The sequence below is a fragment of the Idiotropiscis lumnitzeri genome, chromosome 16, assembly GCF_059441095.1.
Source record: "Idiotropiscis lumnitzeri isolate Australia: NSW breed Sydney's pygmy pipehorse chromosome 16, RoL_Ilum_1.0, whole genome shotgun sequence".
NCBI lineage: Eukaryota > Metazoa > Chordata > Actinopteri > Syngnathiformes > Syngnathidae > Idiotropiscis > Idiotropiscis lumnitzeri.
Genome location: NC_142406.1, coordinates 1,093,018 through 1,115,113, shown reverse-complemented (window position 1 = coordinate 1,115,113; position 22,096 = coordinate 1,093,018). Strand labels below are relative to the sequence as shown.

Here is a 22,096-nt window from a genome sequence, read left to right as displayed (position 1 = left end):
TGAGAATAAATGTGCAACATTGTTCACCGAACAGAGCACACCACCTCTCTCATCCTACGACATATCAACAGCTATCCTGTTTCGGAATGCCATAAGGGATTGGCTGATGGCCTTTCATGCACAGTTTCAAACCCTTTTTGCGTCCAATTACCCAATTTTGTGCACATTGTGATGGATGCAATTGACCTGTCTGCGTTCTTCGTTCGAGGTCTCAAATGTTGCTGTTACTTGAGCTACGAATTTATACTAACTTAGTCCACCAATAGCTTGAATGTATATTGAATTATTTTGGCCGTGCCACCCTGCTTTCCCTTTTTTTAGCGTCACCGATGCCCTGGCATGACAGTGGACAGTTCGCAAAGTTTATACACAAACAATATAAAACATACAATTTCCGATCAATCAAGTACATTTTGTGGAATGGCACTCTCCAGAAGCTACCAATAATTCGACAGCAATTCACTGGCATACAACCAAAAGCCCTCAAATGTTAACTTTAGATTCAAACAAACAACAATGTGACATGTTACATACAAGCGTTGCTTCTGTTGGAGTAAATAGCTTCTGCTGGATCGCAGTTGGATTCAAAGTAAAGGATAATGTAATTATGGCAGTCAATCTAAACAGAGCAAAGGGTAGACTGCTAGGAGCCACTTTTGTGGTCCCGGCATGGAAGTCCATTGTTTCAGAGGTGTCTCGTTCACACCTCCTTTGTTGCAGCCTTGATCCAATCTTCCTGCATTCCTCTCCTGAGGGTCTTGTCATTAGCATGGTCCAAACTTCGGTGACACTTAAAGGATTTCATACATTTGACTATTAAAGGAATATAAGAGTTTGAGCTTAACATAGTGCATTAGATGTTGCTGCATCCAGTGTATGAAAATGTGATACTGTAAAATGCTGAGAGTGTGACTGGTGGAGCGAAACTGGTTGCGGGGGTTGTGCAAGAATGGAATGTTTTAGAAGCAGACGGTGCTGAGCGAGACGAGATGACTCCGGGAGCAGTGGATGAAGGAGCGGCCATCGGGGGATCGCACGCAGGAGGAGCCAAAATAATGTCAAACAACAGCCAATTGAAAAAAATTATCCCCTCATACGTACATTCAAACGACTGAAAACAACCCCCCCTCACCAAATTTATCCTCAAGAACATAATTCTCAGGTTGACTGACAGAAGAGGAGAACCTCCATCACGTTCTTCTTTCGTGTGTAGAATGACATCTGACGTTTTAAGGTGCTCGTCTGCCACCTGCTGTGCAGAACTATGTATTAAACAAGAAAATCAAATTGTTGAATGTTTTCCCATGAAGACTGAATTTTAAAATACCCAGAGATGGCTTACCTGTTTTACTGTGCATAAACATTTTTCCGATTGTCCTTTTTGTTGAGATAACTGTTTAATATTGAAGTTGCACACGTAACTGGTAATTGAGTTACAGATACTATATTAACATATTAAATGTTAAGTTTTGTACAGCAATGATTGATAATGGTGCATAGTTAGTTAATTGAGTCAATTAAATAAGCGCTGAACTGTATTATTCACTATCCATCAAAAATATAAGCTGAAACCCATGAGACTAGGTGAAGCGCCAAAATGTATCCACAAACTTTCACATTTTTAGGATATGAATTTTTATTTTTAATGATGTGGTGTGTGTGTGTGTGCGTGAGTGGGGGGGGGGGTGTGCGTGTGTTTGTATTATTGTTGGAGTTGGACAATTTCTCCCTCTGACATAGTTATCTTGACAGACAGTCCATTATCACCAGGGGGGAGAGTGGGGGGTTGAGGAAAAGTCTGTTCCCAGATGTTGAGGGGAATTTCAATGAGCTGACCTGCTTCATCCACCACCTCCACCTTTGACTCCACCACCGAAAATCCAATTATTGCAATTGTTTTCTCGTAGTTACAGCTCTGTCGAAGAAAAACAGTTTTTGTGAATTGGAAACAACTTTTACCCAAGATCTCTTTTAGTAATGAATTAATAAGTATAAATCAGGATGGGGAACACCTGTTCTGGGTTGATATTAAAAAGTGCCTTAGTACAGGGACCACAAGTATGTAGCAACCTTTTGACTACCATTGATCTAGAGCAATGTATTTACTCACTTTGATTTCTGTGAATTGGGTTGTTTGGAGGTTCAACCCGAAATCATTTTTCCGCACGATGAGGTGTGAGAGGTGGTAGCTGCTCCCTGATGCGATACGGACCAAATTGGCCTCCTTCCATATTACAACAGTTGCCTGCACACCGTCCTGCAATAGTTTAAAAATGCATATTCAGTGTGTATGAATGAAATGCAAAAACAGGAAAACTATAAATGATGTACTTACTTTTAGAATGGTCACGTTGCGTATTGGCACAGGCCGGGCCCCACGCAGCCGCACCATGCGAATTGGACGCATCTAATGTGGACCAAATTGAAAAAAAAAACCAAACATTTGAATCATGTATGTCTGTGCGCATGATGTGTGTGCAAACAGAACTGCGAAGCTGACACTGAAGAACAACAAAAAGAAAAGTGGGTACCCTCGCAATAAATAGCACATTGCAATGATTGTGTCAGAATGAATGAGCTCCCATCTCTTTCCATTTTTAAAACCCGTTTGAAAACAGATTTTTATTCTTTTGCTTTCGACTCAACATGAGACAGTCGCGACTCACCTAAATGTGTAAATGTGTTTTAATTTGTGTTCTAATTACCTGCTAATTTATTTGACGGCATATGGAAAGCGTTCTGTTACAGCTCCAGCTGTTGTCAAATGGGCTATTTAAATAAAATTGTATTGTATTATATCGCAATGCTTAATGCAAGGGAACACATGTTTTATATGGAGCAAGGGATGTAGGGTGATCGAGCCCCAACAGAAATCGGCGTAGTCCCAGTTAAGTGATATTCGAAAATATATTTAAAAAATATTTTCGCAGCCCCTATCTGAATCAATCAAGCCCATCTTTAGCCTCAGGAGAGAGAAAAAAAATCCTGTAGCTGTCCCTGGTTGGAACGCAAGGTTAATTCTGAAGGAATGTTAATGTGTTCACAAGTGTATGTATGCGCATACGTGCATGTGTGTTTGTGTGTGTGCGTGTACATTTGTAAGTTTGTGTATGCATGCGTGCACTAAACTTACATCCACTATTTGCCCCTCCAAGGACACCATCCCCTCAGGAGGGGAATCCTTCACCTCCTGAGGAGATGTCACTGACGGTGGAAATAGGCGTAGCCTGGCCTGCTCCTCCAGTTCCGCAGTGACCTCTACTGCGGCGCCAACAAATATTTTGGAATTGGGCCGGGTGAGGAGTGTGGTCTCCTGCCCTGGCTGAAAGCCAAAATTTAGAAACACAAAACTGTTGCCCTCTGTGACTTGGGCAGACAAATTCTCAAATAAGACCATTTTGAATATGTTTGTCCCGTCACAGAGGGCAACAGTTTTGTTTAGATGTGTCCCAATGGCTTTGAGGGAGCCATCCAGGCTGAGGGACCAATTTTTGGCCCTAACAGCCTCCCGGATTGCAACTGCCTTCGCTTTGATAATATTTGATGCCATTCTGAAAGAGAAAGTGTAAAAACAAAGAATTATTTTTTCTTTCCAGGTATACTTTAAGATATCAGTGTTGAAAGAGAATAGCTGAAACAGGGCATATTGAATGCGTCCTACTTCGACATTTAACAACAAAATTTTCAATTCCTGATATGATTCAATAATTTTATTTTATTTTTTTTAATTGCTGCCATGCTCGTCTCTGTGTGTTTGTGTGGTGCTGTAAGCCCTCTACGAACGCAATATGCATTGTTTAGCGCAAGTGTGTAAATGTTTCGTGCATTTTAAATTGAACCAAAAACTATACACTATGCCAATGGAACTATCCATGAATACTAAAATAAATACTTGTAAACAATTTCCACTTGTCTTGAGCAACAATCCATTTTTTTCATGTAGAAGGGACCGAAATCATATGAATAAAAGTGAGGAAAATGTACTGTAGCATCTTCAAAAGACACGCGTCAGACCGCCATTAAATTCTAATTTTTATTCTTTGAAAACCGAGAGAGAGAGAGAGAGAGAGAAATCTCGTGCGTGACGCATATCATAAAGATAAAGATAAAGATAAAGATGTCCTTTATTAGTCCCACAATGGGGAAATTTGAAGTGTTACAGCAGCAAAGATATAGATCACACAGAGTCGGCGGCGTAATGTAGCCGTTAATGTATAACATTAGCAGCAGACATTCATAAAAAGCATGCAAATATACACAGTATAAACGTATCTAAGTGTAAGGAAACACTCCTAATGCCGGTCCATTATACAGAGGGGGAAACGCTGTCATGATAAAAACTACTGAATGATTGAAAATACTGCAATGATAAAGATATTACACTGATAAAAGTACTGTAATGGTGAGAGTACTGAAATGACAGGAAAGTACTGCAATGATAGAAAATACTGCAATGATAAAAGTACTGTAATGGTAAAAGTACTGCAATGATAAAAGTACTATAATGGTAGAAGTACTGCAACGATGGAAAAATACTGCAATGATGAAAGTATTGTAATAGTAAAAGTACCGCAATGGTAGGAAATACCGTAATTATAAAAGTACTGTAATAGTGAACATCCTGCAGTGGTAGAAATACTACAGTGATAGAAGTATTGTAATAAGAATACTGTAATGGTAAACAAAATACATCATTGGTCGATGTTTAAGTACACCCTTGGCTGAAAGTACAGTAGTAGTGTATATTGCATCCTAGGACTGCACAGTTGCACTAATGCCCTCCTGTTTGTAGGCCTGACCCAATGTTCTTGTTAAAAAGTCTGACAGCAGTCGGCAGGAAGCAGCGGTGAAATCTCTCTTTGGTACAGCGAGGGTGTAAAAGCCTGTCACTGAAGGAGCTGTAAAGTGTTCTCAGAGTGTCATTGAATGGGTGGGCTGGTATGTCCAGCATTGATGACAGTTTTGCCGTCATCCTCCTGCCCCCCACTGAGTCCACAGAGTCCAGGGAGAAGCCCAGGACAGAGCTGGCCCTCCTCACCAGTTTGTCCAGTCTCTTTTTGTCTCGGCCCGAGATGCCTCCTGCCCAGGAGACCACTCCATAGAAGATGACTGATGAAACCACCGAGTCATAGAAGTTCCTGAGGAGTAAAGGATAATGTAAATGGCAGTCAATTTAAAACTGAACAAAGGTTAGACGGCTCGGAGCCACTTTTGTGATCCTGGCATGGAAGTCCATTGTTTCAGAGGGGTCTCGTTCACACCTCCTGTGGTGCAGCTGTGATCTAATCTTCCTGCATTCCTCTCCTGAATGTCTGGTCATTAGCATGGTCTAAACTTCAGTTACACTTAAAGGATTTCATACTTTTGACTATTAAAGGAATATAAGAGTTTGAGCTTAACATAGTTCATTAGATGTTGGTGCATCCAATGTATGAAAATGTGATATTGTAAAATGCTGAGAGTGTGACTGGTGGCGAGAAACTGGTTGCGGGGGTTGTGCAAGAATGGAATGTTTTAGAAACAGAAGGTGCTGAGCGAGACGAGATGACTCCGGGAAGGAGCGGCCATCGGGGGAATCGCACGCAGGAGGAGCCACGGGATTCGGCGGGAGGAGAAAGACCAATGAGAGCGAGCTAAAGTTAACTGCAATACACATAGCCAATAGAATCATGCCAGGATGCCTTTGTCTGTGCCATTTTGCATGTTGTATAGTATGAATCAGGACTGGGCAACTCGGGGGTAGAACACATTCGCTGGTGGTATGAGAGGTGTAGAGCTGTATTGAGAGGGACCCAAACTCAAGTTGTAGATTTGTGTGTTAGGAATAAATCCACTCGTGTGTGAAAATGCCGGCTTCCTGATACCTTTCTATTGCAGAACGAGCGCGCATATTGTTGGATGTGTGAGAGTTGGGTAAGGTCGCAAATTGGAGTCAGATTACTTATTTGAGTTTACATTGGGTTAAAGTTAAATTCTAACATTGATATAAAGATAAATTCCAACAGGAGTGTTCCCCGAACGCCAAAGGACCTCAGCCGCCTGAGTAGGAAGAGTCTGCTCTGACCCTTCCTATAGAGAGCGTCTGTGTTGTCGTTCCAGTCCAGTTTATTGTTCAGATGAACACCCAGGTACTTGTAAGTTGAGACCCTCTCAACGTCTGTTCCCTGGATATTCACTGGTGCAGGTGGAGAGTGCCGACGCTTGCGGAAATCCACCACCAGCTCTTTGGATTTCCCAGCGTTGATTTGGAGGCGGTTCTGCTGACACCAGTCCACGAACCCCTGCGTAACCCCTCTGTACTCTCGATCGTCATCGTCAGTGATGAGGCCGACAATCGCAGAGTCATCAGAGAACTTCTGCAGGTGACAGGTTGTGGAATTGTATTTGTAGTCCGAGGTGTAGAGGGTGAACAGGAAGGGAGCCAGCACAGTTCCCTGCGGCGCTCCCGTGCTGCAGAGGAGCGCGTCAGACACACAGTCCTGTGTTCTCACGTACTGTGGCCGGTTTGTGAGGTAGTCGTGAATCCATGTGATGAGGTGGTGGGCCACTCCCGCCTGCTCCAGCTTGTCTCCCAATAAGGCGGGCTGGATGGTGTTGAAAGCACTTGAGAAATCAAAGAACATGATCCTCACCGTGCCCCCCGCCTTCTCCAGGTGGAAGAGTGAAGTGTGGAGCAGGTAGATGATGGCATCATCCACACTGATGCCAGGCTGGTATGCAAACTGGAGTGGGTCCATTGAGGAGCTGACCAGGGGGCGCAGATGGACGAGGACCAGTCTCTCCAGGGTCTTCATCAGATGAGACGTCAGCGCCACTGGTCTGAAGTTGTTGAGCTCCTTCGGATGGGGTGTCTTTGGAACCGGAACCAGGCAGGATGTTTTCCACAGCTGGGGGACTCTGCCCAGCTTCAAGCTCAGGTTGAACATGTGCTGGACGATTCCACACAGCTGGTCTGCGCAGGATTTGAGGAGCTGGGAGCTGATCCCATCTGGGCCTGCCGCCTTCCTCGCCTTCATCTTCCTCAGCTGGTTCTTCACCTGAGATGTTGTGAGGAACAAGGCTGAGCAGGAGGAAGTGGTGGTTGTCGGATAAGGCTGGGAACTGGAGCCTGTGGAGAGAGAGAGGGGAGAGAGAGGGGGAGAGAGGGTCTTGTTCGCAGTGGCAGGAGGGGTGGGTGGGGGCTGCATCAGGGAAGCCTGAGCGGGGTCAGACATTTGATCAAACCTATTGAAAAATAGGTTCAACTCATTTGCCCACTGAAGCCCCCCCCCCCTTCTGGGTCTTACCTGCTTGTCCGTGGCCTGAGATGGTCTTCAGGCCCCTCCAGACATCCCTGGCATTGTTCCGCTGCAGTTGTTCTTCCATCCGCATCCTGTAGGACTTTTTCCCCTCTCGGATCCTCCTTCTCAGCTGACGCTGCACTCTCTTCAGCTCGTCCTTGTCGCCTGAAACAAAAGCCCTCTTTTTCTCCTTCAGGAGAGCTTTAATGTCCGGTGTGATCCAGGGTTTGTTGTTGGAGAAACATCTTACAGTCCTGGTGGGAATGGTGTTCTCCATGCAGAAGTTAATATAGTCTGTAACTGTGTCTGTTAGACCATTAATGTCCTCACCGTGAGCTTCGCTGAATACCTCCCACACAGTTGTGTTGAAACAGTCCTTCAAGGCCTCCTCGGCTTCTCCGGACCATCGCTGAACTGTGCGTGTCACAGCTGGCTGCCTGCGGACGAGAGGTTTGTACACAGGCAGGAGAGCAACCAAGTTGTGGTCAGCTTTGCCCAGCGGGGGGAGGGGCAGTGACGTGTACGCCTCCTTGGTGTTGGCATAGAAGAGGTCCAATATTTTATTGTCTCTGGTTTGGCATGTTACATATTGTGTGAATGAAGGCAGAGAGGAGGAAGGAGAAGCATGATTGAAGTCGCCAGAGATAAGGAACAAGGCATTTGGGTGCTGTGTTTGTAGCCTGCTCACAGCTGCATTCAGTACATCACAGGCTGTCTCACTGTTAGCAGAGGGAGGCACGTACGCCGCCACCGCGATCACATGACTGAACTCTCGCGGTAAATAGACCGGACGCATGCTAACAGCTATCATCTCAATGTCCCGACTGCAAAGTTGATCCTTAACAGTTATATGCCCAGGGTTACACCATCTATCATTAACAAACACAGCCAGCCCTCCCCCTTTTCTCTTACCGCTCTCCAGTGTCCTGTCCGCGCGTAGTATTTGGAAGCCGTCCAATTCCACGACGGCGTCCGGCGTTAGCTCTGTTAGCCACGACTCCGTGAACACCAGCAAGCTAGCCTCCCGGACAATCCTCTCGTGCCGGGTTAGCGCTGTTAGCTCGTCCATTTTGTTGGAGAGGGATCGAACATTCCCCATAATAACGGACGGGAGGACGGGGTGGTATCGTCTCCTCCTTGCCTGGCGTTTAGCCCCCGCACGACATCCCCGTCTCATCCTCCTCAGCTCGCGGGGGATATCGGGTCTCGCTCCGGGAGCCCACGCGGGGTTAGCACGGAGTGCTAACAGCTGATCTCTTGTGTACACGATCGATCCGTAGCTCCGAGTTTCGTCTCCGGACACGATCGCGCAAAAAACAGCCCCCAACAGTAGTAAAACCACCGCAAGTTGGATGTCCATTGCTGAGGTGAGGTAAAAATAAAATAAAAAAGGGTAAAGGGAAAAAACACACGAAAAAGGCTCAATAGTGAGCCACGCTGCTGTAAACAGGCAGCCACTCGCGCGGCGCCGGAACCATTTAATGGAAAGCGACAGTGCTTGTCGTGTTCACAGTTTTACTAATTCTACATACTGTGTCCACTGCCTCCCCATTTCCTCAATACATAGCCTTTTTTTTCTCTTTTTTTTCATTCATTCTTTTGTAATTGTGTTTGTGTTCAGATCACAAGTTGTGGCTTCTTCAAATGTGTTTTTCGCAATGGTGTTCTTGTGATCTCTTCAGTGTCAAATTCATTGCGTCTTTGGCTCAAATGAAACACTGGCTTGAACTTGACAATAGCAAGTGCGGCTTATTAGGGCAATCAGACAGATATAAATTTGCACTGTGTTACCTCTGTTCTTGTGCTCGCATTAATCCCCGTGTTGTTGTGTGCTTCCTCAAGCCTTCTGCCTGTCCGGCCAAGCCCCGTATCACCACCTCCTGCCCTTGAAGACCGGACCGCGTCCACCACTCCACCGCCTGGCCTGCTGAACTCTGGACCCGCTGCCTTCACTTCCTTCCCCAAAAATAAACCCCTTCTCATATTCCGATTGCTCTTGGGTCCTTTTCTCACCATTACAGTTCCACCCAACCGTTACACCAAGTTTAGTAAACTTAAGCACTCATCTGCAGTCTGAAAGCAGGATTAGTGCTGCACTATGCAAACTACTACTAGTTTCATTTGAGAAATGTATTTTGTTTAATAAATGCAGTCGCAAATATTATGTCAGGGTTTTGGTATGGAGTTGGAGTGGGAGGAGGAACCATATACATTGAAATGAGGCAGGAGTAACTCCATGCAAATTAAATGTCAAGAAAACAAAGCACACAAGGCACTGGGGGGAAAATGTGTGACAGGAAGTTGTTAAGGTTGAGCTGGGATCTTGGCTGTTTTGCGACTCTGAAAACTTTGTAAAATGTTTAGCAAGTCACAATACTCTCTTTGGATTAGGGTTAGGTTAACCCTAACCCTAAATTTTCCTCTCTCACACCTCAAGGACAAAAAGGAGGAGTCTGTTGAAGTGAGGATGTCTGGCTTGTCTGACAAATATAAATGCAGACCTCAAAGACTTTGAAGAAATGTGCATGGCTGATTTTGCATTAACATGCAGAATTGTCTAGGCTCTAGACAATTTCTTTGTTTGCCCTAGAGTCTAGGCCAAAATGTTTTTCCTCTGCTGAACATCATGGGATGTGTGCAGAAAAGGACAGGAAAACCTGCTGTCATCAAATACTGCAATTTCTCATAGAATAAAAATCCTGAGGAATTTTACTGCGCCTTGCTCAAGCTGTACCTGCCGCATCGTGCTGACTTGGCAGTTGAAATCTGCTTATCTATGAAATGCACATGGAGGACTTCTAGAATTATTGGTGTCATCGTATGTGGCATTTTTGCCTCAGACAAAGTAAATGACGTGAAAACACCAGAGGAACCAACATGTGCAAGTTAGGCGGGCATAGCGAGTACCAATTTAAGATGACCGCCGGTGGCTTCACTTCTCTTCACGGCAACCAAGCGGCATTGTTTGTCCATCCATATGCAAGTCTGAGACAACTCCACACTTTTACAAACTCCATCTATCTTGAAATGAATTTTTTAATCATTTATTTCTTTTAAAGTCAAAACACGAACATTGAAATACCCGCTTTTGCAAAACCACAATGGAAATACAAAAGCTACAACACAACGGAAATACTGAGGCAACGGAAGTGACCGAAACTCCCGCGGGATGGAAATAGACACAAAGTTGGAATAGTGATAAAAGTAAAGTTGTTTCATTGTTGGAGCTTGTGTCACTGTATCAATAATAATAATAATTTATGCTGTGTTTTGAAAATCGTTTATTTGTGATGCTCCAGTGGTTTGTCCGCACGTACGGACGACGGGTTCAACGTGTTCGAGAGGACAGTTAGCACTTGCCAGCCACAAAATAGACGTTGCTAATGTTGAGTTAATGTTTAACTAAAACAAGGCAGAGGCGCTCCATTGCGGTTTTGATAAGCAAAGTCGGAAAAATTATTTATCGCGCTTTATCAAGTATTGAAGCGTCTTCAAAAGACATTATGTCAGACATTAATTTTTTTTTATCTGCTTTATTGTTACAACATGTCTACTCTGAGCAACGTGTTTCGTGATCGTTACACACGGATCTCATCTTCCCTGTCTTCTCCGTCTGCTTCTTTCATTCTCGCACAACCTTCCCGTCTAATTTGTTTCATTATTCTTAATATTCCGCGGATAATAATATTGTGTGGACGTAAGGCTTACATTACAATTGTTAAGGTTGAACATTACTATTCCAACTTTGCATCTTTTCCCATCCCGCAAGAGTTTCACTCACTTCCGTTACCTCGGCACTTCCGTTGTGTTGTAGTTTTGCAATAGCGCTATGGCTCAAATGTTGTAGCTTTTTGTATTTCTGTTGTGGGTTTTGCAATAGCGTGTATATCTGTAGTTGTGTTTTGACTTTTGCAATTGTTGTGACCTTTCTCGGCCACCATACAAACTGCAAATAAACACTCAAATAAATCCAATACAATGCATCTTTAGTGACAAAACATTTTCCTTACAGCTGCAGTTGTAACAAAGCACTTTGTCAAACATTTGAAACCGCATTAAAATTAAAAATACGATCAGATAAAAACATAAACTTTTAGTCACTCAGGCAGTGACTGCTTTTGTTGTTTGTTGGAAGCAAAATTATTCAGTCTCTTAGAAATGTCCGGCACAAGGCAACTTGAATATTGTCCTCAGAAGAAATAGGATTTCTCATCCTATCACATAGTTTAACAATTGCCCTCCATTATGAGAGTAGGCATTCTCTGATGTCAAATTTTGTGGGTATCCCTTCACATTTTCTGTTGGGCCTAACCTGCAGAGTATTAAGAAAGAAGAGGCCTGCTGACTATTTCGACATTATTTTGTGTGAAATAATCACTTGCTGATGCTTATACATCACACAATGTGGAGTTGCAGACTTGCCCAGCAAATAGTCTTCTGTTGGTCAACGTATCTATCCATGAAACCTCATGAATTGCCATTCAGCTGAAAAGATGGAGGGAGCTCGCGGGGGACCGTGTGTCTGAGCAGTGAGCACCGCTAATCTGGCAGGTAATGGCTGCATTTACAAAAGAAAGCTAACTGTAGGCTGTTGACTTGTTAATTCAAAGCCTCACAGCCATTCGGCCACCCTTCAGTCATGGAAGGGCGAGTAAGAAAATCCCAGGCATTCTAGTGTTAAAGCCACAGCAGTTCTTCTACTACATTAATGGTGATGTTGGAAATGGTAAATCACATTTTTAAAAATGTATCCACGCAGAGTCGACGAAAATATTGCACAGACTACAACGACCGGCTGAGGGAGCAGACATTTCCAAGCCAACAATTATTCTCGCAGCCGCCACAGCACCTTTCTACATTTCTGGGACAGTTTGAAACCCCCATATCATGGCCTGGGCAATAAACTGGACAAAGTCAGAGCAGCGCTGTCAATCGCCGAAATATACTTCATTGATAAAATTTCCATGTTGTTGAAAGACCTTTTTGCATATGTGAACGCCAGATTGAAACAAATCAAAGGCATCAATTGACCTATTGGTGGGATGTATGAGTTGTCTGTTGGCGATTTCTATCATCTCCCTCCAGTGAGACAGTCCAAACCTTTGCGCGTATATGATCGCTCTAGTCTCAACCACTGGTGTGACAATTTCAAAATCATCACACTGACTTCATGAGGCAGAAATATGATGTCGCTTTTGCTGTACTGCTGAATTGAGTCCGCGTCAAAGAGAAATCGGTGGAACGGTCTGTTCAATTTACTATTAATTTGGTGTTGTCTTGGATGCGAATATTTCAGCAGACAGTTGTTCCTATTGATCACGATCATGTCAACTGACAATAAATGGACTCCATTTATTGAATCAGAATTGAATGGGGTGAATTCAATACATTCCTGTCGCCCAAACTACCCATTGATATTTGTATTTATTGTAGGTGGTGTTAAGTTTAATTTCCTTAAATCTGTACTATAAGTGGTGATTAATGCCTGTTCCAAAGCTTCTACACCTTAGGAAGTCGGACACAATTGCACATTGCCTTGGGATCAATCATCGAAAAAAGTTATGTAGAGTCATTCACTGGTGTGCCAAAAATGGAGCGCACATTGCGCGTGTGCTTTAGTGATGTCATGTCATTATCCACACCGCTTATCCTGTACAGGGTTACGGGAGGGCGCTGGAGCCTATCCCAGCTGACTAGGGGCGAAAGACACGCAACAACCTGAACTGGTCGCCAGCCAGTCACAGGGCAGACATAGACACCGTCATTGAGTGGGAACTGAACCCACGCTGCCCGCACACAACTCAGGCGAGTTTACCACTACACCAGAGGTATTCAATTAAAAGTCACAGAGGTCCACGACTAAAATTTCTTCCAATTAAAAGGTCCGAACCAAAGTCCAACTTCCCTTAATGTCTAGCCTATGTTCAAATTTTTATATAGTTTCAATATTTAGTTATTTTCAACAGAGCGCACTCAAATACTAAATATTTAACAATGTTCCCATTCAACACCTTTGCCAGTCAAACAAATATAAGGCGTTTATTTCACATTCAAGAAAATGTGGCTCAAGAAACTTAAGGGTGCCACTTCCAGAAAAAACAGGAAAATATCTCCTGCAGAAATATATCAAGTGCTAAGCATTGAGTTAATATTTCTTACCTTTTTTTCTTTAATCAAAGAGTTATCAGCCTAAAAAAAAACAATAAGCCTAATTATCCAAGTAAAGCAGGTCAACATGTTGAGTACACAATCAATAAAAATGGCTGTCCTCATGAAAAACTAATTCAAAATGAGCTTTGACACCACCTTTTCTTTTGAACATTTTTTTAACTTCTCTTAATGAGAAAAATGAGTTTGTGACTGCCCTGCCAGTGATTTAAATCTGGGTTGGAACGGAGTCAGGGCCATTGGGATTTGGTAGATTATTTCACACATCTGGGTTTTGTGTTTTCCTTTAAATAATGTTTGTGCAAGCAACCGCATTTAAGCACTCCTTCACAACTTCCCCATCACCGAATGTTTTTTTACGTTTCCCCAAAATCCTTGATACTTTTAGTGAACATTCGTTTGCATGCCGCTGGGCTGTAAACGGAAATGTAAAAATCAGCTTTGTATTTGTATTTATTTTTTGAAAGTATGCAGAGACAGTGGATATTAATCAAACAGTTTCGCTTAAATATGCCAGATTATAGCCAATCGCTAATTTGCATCCGCTGTCCCTGTTGCAGGTTGATGTTAGACTATACAATAGAAAACATAACATAACTTTAAAATACAGTACAGTTGCAAGAAGCACACGAATAGACATATAAATACATTGAATGCAACCAAGTATGAGTATGGGTTGTAAAGTGCTGCAGTACTATCTTCCATACTTGTTAATGTGTTGTAGTGCAAAAGTGCTTAACTGTTAAAATGCTACGAGTCAGCTGATGTCTCAAGTAGTAAAATCTTATTGCACTTCAGTTAGTACGCGGATGTTTGTGTACACACTAGAAAGAAAAAAAAAAGATTACAGCGCGACAGACAATTCCAAAGACATATTCATAAACATAAATTACAAACAGAGGGTTTGCTACTCAATGGTAATCATATAAACTGAGAAGAAATGTGATTACAGACTTGATTCTCAAGAAGCCAGGTTTTTAGGTGTTTACCAAAGGAAGTGAGAGTGGGTATGTCTCGTATGGCATTTGGTATTGTGTTCCAGGTGTGAGATGCTCTGTATGAGAACACTGACTGGCCAAAGGTACTTTTTTGAATGGAACTATACAGTCACCTCTAGACCCTGACCTGTTCATATTCTTCAGCACATATTTATTAGGTGGAGGTGGAGCCAAACCATGGAGAATTTTATACACAAGGATACAATCAGAATATTTTAGTGCATGTTCCCAGCTCAGGAGTTCATATTTCTTCAGAATTTGACAGTGGTGGTATGTGTTCGGCTTTTTATCCAAGATTTTCAAGGACTGTGTGCAATTTTAACAGGCTTTAGTGTGGATTTACATGCCATTGCCCAACTAGTTAAACAATAAGTGATATGTGACATTATCATGGCATTTAAAAAAGGTTTTGATGAATCAAGAGTTAAATTATTCCTAATATATCTAAAGTTAGAGAGATTAAGTTTCATGTGATTCATTAATCTTTTTATTTGTTGTCAAAACTGTAACTGCGAGTCCAACATGATTCCTAGATATTTAAACTCTTGTACAACCTCAATTTTCGTTCCTTGCACATATGTTGGGATTTGTATCAGTAGACCTCCTAATTGAAAAGAACATACAGACAGTCTTTGATACATTAAGAACGTTCTTGCCAATTTGACACATCAGACATGGCTGCTGATAAATATTGTGCAGCTTGATATTTTGTTTTTGCATGTACATAAATAACTGCATTGTCAGCGTACTTCTGACAAGTAACAAAAGATGGACAATGTTGTGGAAGGTCGTTTATGAATAAGCTAAACAGCAGCGGTCCCAAAACCTACCCTTGAGGTACACCAAATTAATTATCTAATGTTGCAGATGTAATGTTGTGTATTTTAACACACTGTTTTCTGTTTTTAAGGTATGATTCAATCCATTTCATCAAGTCGAAGGAGAAATTAAAGTATGACAGTTTAGTCATTAAAATGCTATGATTTACAGTCTCAAATGCTTTCAAGAAACACTGCTCCCATCACACCACCTGCATCTAATTTTGATTTAAAGTCTTCCAATAGATAGCAGATGACCGTCTCCGTAGAGTGTTTTTTTCTGAAGCCAAACTGCATTTCATGTAGGGAATATGGACTGTTGTTCAAATACCTAATGAGTTGTTCAGCCTCTAATTTTTTGGCTATTTTGAAGACTAGCTTCTTGTCCAGGTTGAATTTCCTGAGGACCCTCAGGAAGTGCAGACGCTGGTGGACCTTCTTTATCACTGCTGTGGTGTTGTGTGTCCAGGAAAGGTCATCGGAGAGCTGTACTCCCAGGAACTTGAATGTGTGGACCCTCTCCACACACACGCCTTTGATTAGAGGGGGGGTGGCACAGTCTTGTTCCTCCTGAAGTCGATGACGATCTCCTTTGTTTTTGCAGTGTTGAGCTGTAGTTTATTGTCCTCAGACCAAGCCGTTAGTCTCTGGACATCCTCCTTGTAAGATGTCTCGTCACCTTTTGAGATCAGGCCGACCACTGTCATATCGTCAGCAAATTTGACGATGGTGTTGTTTCCGTGGGTCGGGCTGCAGTCATAGGTGTAGAGAGCGTACAGGAGAGGGCTCAGCACGCATTCTTGAGGGGAACTGGTGCTCAGCGTTCGGGTGGAGGATGTGTAGGGGCCGAGCATCACAGTCTGGGGTTTGTTGGTCAGAAAGTCCTTAATCCAGGTGTGTGTTAGGGCTGGGAGGCCAAGAGTATCCAGTTTGGTGATGAGAATCTCTGGGATCATCGTATTGAATGCCGAGCTGTAGTCCACAAAGAGCATCCTGGCATAGCTCTGGTGTTGTTCCAGGTGGCCCAGCACCACATGCAGAGCAGTGTCGATGGCGTCCTCAGTGGATCTTAGGTCGATATGCAAACTGATAGGGGTCCAGTGTGGGAGGAAGGCAGTCTCTGATGTGCTGGAGAACCAGTCTCTCAAAGCACTTCATTCTGACAGGTGTGAGATGCTGGAGAGGCAATACCCATGTATCCTCTGTTCCTATGAGTCCACCTTGCATCCAAAACCCATCGCACTTCTTGGGTTGGACATTTAGGCCAGTTGTACCGCAAAACTCTTCCAATATCTTTATATTTCCCTCCATGCCATCTCTCGAGCCACTCACCAGAACCAAGTCATCGGCGAATGCCAGCGTGGTGAGCATATGCTCACCTCAAGCCAGCCCAGAACCAGCCACCTCCAGTCTATGGATGAGAGGATCCATAGCAAGATTTAAGAGCAGTGGGGACAAGGGGTCACCTTGCTTTATTCAACCTTCATTTTAATAGGCAGGGATGTGGCCCTCCCACAACCTATTCTGGTCGAGCAGTCCACATAGGAGTTCTGGATTAACTCCACAACATGATTGTCCACTCCCTTCTGCCTCAGAGCACACAGGATATGTTCATGAGGCACGGAGTCAAAGGCCTTCGCAAAATCGATAAAGACCACTGCCACAGCATCACCACTCAACCTTGCTCCTTCAATTATCTTGTTCAATATCAAGAGGTTTTCACCACAACCTCTTGAAGCATTTGTAAATGCCCAATAAGGTGCATTGCTGTTGTTTCGTTTATGTGTGTGGATGGGAGGTTGTGGACCTGCAGTGCCACCTAGTGGCATTTCCGTGTTTGTTTTGGGGGGTCATTTCTTCTTCGTTTTCTTTATTTAACTTCTGGTGTTCTGACGAAATGTCCTACCCGCTCGAATCGTCCTACCGTAGGCTGATTCGACAGCCTGTTCTGACAAATCTACCGGAAGCGAATTTGACAGCCAAAGTACTACACCGTGCGCTTTCAGATATTTTATGCAGTATATTTACGCTTATATACAGGTAGGACGTTCTGACAGTTTAATTTATGGAGTATATTTACACATATATAAAGGTAGGACGTTCTGACAGTTTAATGGGATTAATTAAACAATTGGGAGAAGACAGTAGATGGAAGAACAAACTCCACAGTGTTTTGTCCACAAATATTTACATTTATTACAACAATAGTCACTGTGTGACTGGTCATCTTGGGGGACAAATTGGGCACATTGAAAATGGGCCCACCTGGTACATTTATGACACTGCACCTAAAAAGTAAAAAACAAGCACACATAAAAACTGCATATGAAAATTTGAAATCAATCATATATATATACAATTTCAATCATGCTGGACTCTCCATCACTCTCTATCATGGAGCACACCACACAGTAGTCTTCCGCGTTGCCTACAAAAACAGCAAGGGCATTTTGTTAATCGGTGTAAATACGTGATTTGTGTAATTCATGTTGTGGTTACAAAACTAGCTATAAACAATAAAAGCTGTCCCAAACTTACCCCGATGTTCGAGCAGGGTACAAGCTATCTGTCTTCGAGCCTGCTCAACAGCTTCTGCTGCGGTCAGCACCCCCTTTATCTCACCAAACAATATGAAGTTTTCGGCAAACTGCAATACATGATTTTGTGGACATTCTTATTTAATTTTATAGATGCAATAAAATTGTATCCATTTAAGAAAAATAGTTTATATTTATATATATACACACATATATATATTATATATACATATATATATTATATATACATATATATGCATATTTATATATACATATATACACATATATGTACACACATACATATATACACACATATATACATATATACACACATATATATATATATATGTATGTATGTATATATATATATGTATATGTTAGTATGTATGTGTGTGTGTGTGCATAAATGTCCATTACACGTAAAAAGGTTCTGTGTAATATAATAAATTCTTATTTTTTTACTTGCCTTGTGTTCCATAATGAGGCAGTGCAGGTATGCATCAATGACCTAAATTGAGAGCAAAGGAATGTATATGCATCATACTGCAAAAATACAATTACGATCAACTGTGATAAAAACAATAGGAGCTTTTACTTCATCTGCCAGCCATTTGGTTCCATGAAGCGTTCTGAATGATGTATCATAAACTTTGAATGTACCGACTACTGCCTCCACACGACCATCGTCATTTGCGGTCCAGAGCCTGTGTACTAAAAGAAAGTTATGATTAAGTTAGAAATTACACTTTAGATGAAACTGTCAAAATAGTTCAAGCCCAACAGGCCAAAGGGGAAGTCAAGGCCAACGGGCCAAAACTGAACTCTAACCCAACAGGCGAAAGCTGAACGTCACAAAGCATTCCATGACTTATTTTATGGACCACCGACAACCTTTAAAACTCCCATTCACCAAACAATAACTCTTCAAGGTCAAACATCGGCCAACTTTTACTGGCAAAACCTAGTCATGCAACAGTTAACCAGGTATGATGCCCAAACCAGCAACAGACGACCGAATGGTCAAGAACAATTTTTCTTAAAAAAGGTCACCTTTGTCTTGTGTGCTGAATTGTGCAAAGGGCGGATTCTCAGATGGGACTTTAACCGGCTGTACCTCTCTACTAGGGGGAACAGTTCGGGGCGCAAATTGAATTACTGAGATTCTGGTTGGTTCATCTTGAACTGGGCTTTGTGTTGAGGCATAGCCTTTCACATCAGGTCTTTTATATGGACAATGTTGTACTGAGTCTGTAAAATCTTCCCATCAGCATTCTGCAATGTCACGCGTTTGCCACATATGCTTTTGATAATATAGGGACCATTGAAATCTGGCTGTAGCCTTCCACCTTTTCTCCCACGCTTTTGCATATTTAGGAGAAGGACTTCGTCACCAGCCTTGTACAGCACATCTCTGTATTTCTTGTGGACCCTTTTAGCATATGCTTCCATCTGCTTTTCTTGACTCTTTTTTACTTTTTCCTCCACAGACTTCCTCACGAGCAACTTTTTGAGAATGATTGAGCTCACCATAATAACCTTCCTCTGGGAGTATGATGGTGGAAATCTGTATTTTTTTTAACAATCATAAAATGAGAATTAGCTGAAGCACAGCATGAGACTTTCATTTATTGTCTAATACTATGAATAATTTAAGCAAGTACATGAAAATAAAATAGACTAGGGCTATGTGTATGTCAGAATAGAAAAGAACAAAAGCAACAACTTTTATAATAATATAACACTTACAGTATCTGCTAACTTAAAAAAATATATGTGTAACTGATAATTACATCTCGGCGACAGTTGAGAAAGGACTCAAATGACTCACTGGCAATTCAGCAGGAACTTCAGCTGGAAATCGTGCTTCCCTCCTGGTGAATATTTGGTGGTGGTGTGTACTTTGGATCGCAACGAGAACAGGGTGGCATCCAAGTATAAGTCCCAGTCATTCTGCTGCGCATTAACCAATTTCCTCAGGGCTCTAAAAGCAGATATAGTGAAACAAAACATGTGAAATTGTGAAAGGCACAGATATTTGCGATATGAAATGAAAAGCATACCTTTTTATGTTGTCATTGGTCTTTTCATCAAGACCATTGGTCTGCGGATGATATGCTGCTGTGACTACCCTTTCTACCTTCAGGAGTTCACAGAGCCTGGTGTTGAGCTTCAAGACAATTGAAACTAATTTGTAAATAAATCACTCATACACACATGAAACACAAACCTGGTTGACAAACTGTATGTACAACAATCACTCACAAAGGATAAGCATTTAATGTTGGTGTGTTCCTTTATGATCACTGAAGCAGATCCTAAAATAATTTGCCAAACATGAGCATTTTTCATTAATAGGCTTACTTCATTGACGAACTCTCTGCCTTGGTCTGACAGGATTCTTGCAGGGCACCCATGTCTGTATATTATTTTGCAAATATTCAGACCAACTTCAGCAGCAGATTTCGTTCCCAATGGGTATGCCTCGACCCATTTAGAAAAATAGTCCGTTGCAGTCAGGATGTACTGGAACCCACTGGCAGTCTTTGGAAGTGGTCCAGTAAGATCGATGCCAACGAGCTCCCAGACACCTGATAAAATAAATAAATATACATATATACAGCTATACATACATATACAAATAATTTTTGGAAATGTTTACATTGACACTATTGTTTAAGACGATTACAACTCACCTTAATACACTGCAGTGGGAGCGCAACAGTGAGAGGTTTGCCAACTTTTTGGCACTTGTCACATTCCTGGATCTTAGGAAAGATTCATAGCAAAGACAGATATACAAACACGAAAATCTATACACAAAGACAAAATCTATATTGCAGTAAATCTGTGTTTATGCATGTTCAAATGTTGCTCAAACAAATCAGAAAGGTATAGTACCACATACCCATTTCTCAATGTCGACAGTCATGCCGTGCCAATAAAATCGGCAACATTAGGCACTGCGTGTTTTAAGGGTGCCAGTGTGCCCTCCAATAGGAGAAGAGTGAAACTCTTCGAAGAGCCTCCTGGACTCCTCTTGAGTTTTAATTGCTCTCCTGGAGCAAAAGAAGAGTTCACCGTCTATATCAGGAAAAAATAAGAATCTTAATAAGTTTAAATTGCTAATGATCTGAGCTACACGTGGGGTTGGTTACAATGAAAATACTGACCTTTTAGAGTGAATTTTGAGGCATACCTTCTTAGGTTTTGCTTCTTGCTTTTATCATACCCAGGTGGGTATGTTCCAGCAAGAAGAAGCTTGTAAACTTCGTCCCACTTCTCCTCCATAACTACAATGACAGTTGCAAACTATTTTCCTTCTGATCCAGTTGACATGAATTAACAAGCAAAGTAGGAAACATTAAGGAGCACATACATAACTGCATACTCAGTCAGGCCATATCTGTATAAGGTTTGGAAGTACTAACTTTAAGTGGCTATATTCGGTCATTTTTACTGGATCATTGTTTTTGTTTTCTTTCTAATTAAGTAAAACCACCAACAATGAAACACAGAATTACTACAAAGAGAACATTTACTGGCGATATCAAACGAGTATGGTCTACATAAACTGCGTGAGAAATGTAGGCAACTGAAACACACGCCGAAAGTATTTTGAGACAATGAATACGTCAAATAAGACTCAAATGAAAATGAAAACATTAAGTACTCACTGCTTTTCACCGCACAATGCAGATGTAGGACAAAATGCTGCAAACTTCCAGCGAAATCACTATCGGTAGGACAAAACGCAACCAACTTCCCCGCGAAATCACTATGGGTAGGACAAAAAGCAACTCGCTTCCCGCGAAATAACAATCCGCGTTATGCGCATGCGCGCGCACTAGGCATTGGTAGGACGTCTAGATGGGTAGGACATTTTGACAGTACACCGGGTCGCGACGCCACGAATCGTGTCCTTATACGTTACCGGTGGAGCGCTCAGTATATCAACGTCTGTCCCAGGCAAAGACAACCGTTTATTAGCGCCCTTGGAAAGCGTAACGAGGTATGACGATGCATAAAATACTAAATGTACTAAAAATGTGAATTATTTTGGAAACTACTGTTACGGTTTGTGTTTTTTATGCTCTATAGTTTTCACGGTGCAGTATGCGTGACCGTTGTTCAGCATAAAAGGTTTCTCGACACCAGTTGAAACTCTGCGCCATTATTTCAAGTCCAAGGGGCCGCTACAGCATTGACTTGTCTAACATTGACTGGGCACGCTTTCATTAGTCGTTTCGCAAAAATTAGACCAAACAGCCGCAACACTAGCGAACCAATAGTCACCG

The 22,096-nt window shown here is 42.2% G+C and overlaps 1 long non-coding RNA gene across 1 annotated transcript; it reads right to left on the bottom strand.

Annotated features, from left to right (window-relative positions):
• Positions 1-17,814: 17,814 nt before the first annotated feature.
• LOC148320817 (uncharacterized) lies at positions 17,815-20,750 on the bottom strand. Its single transcript, XR_015846837.1, has 4 exons — positions 20,707-20,750; positions 20,495-20,566; positions 20,163-20,389; positions 17,815-17,911 (listed from the first exon to the last, which is right to left on the bottom strand). It is a non-coding gene; the product is annotated as an uncharacterized LOC148320817 (long non-coding RNA).
• Between the last annotated feature and the right edge of the window lie 1,346 nt (positions 20,751-22,096).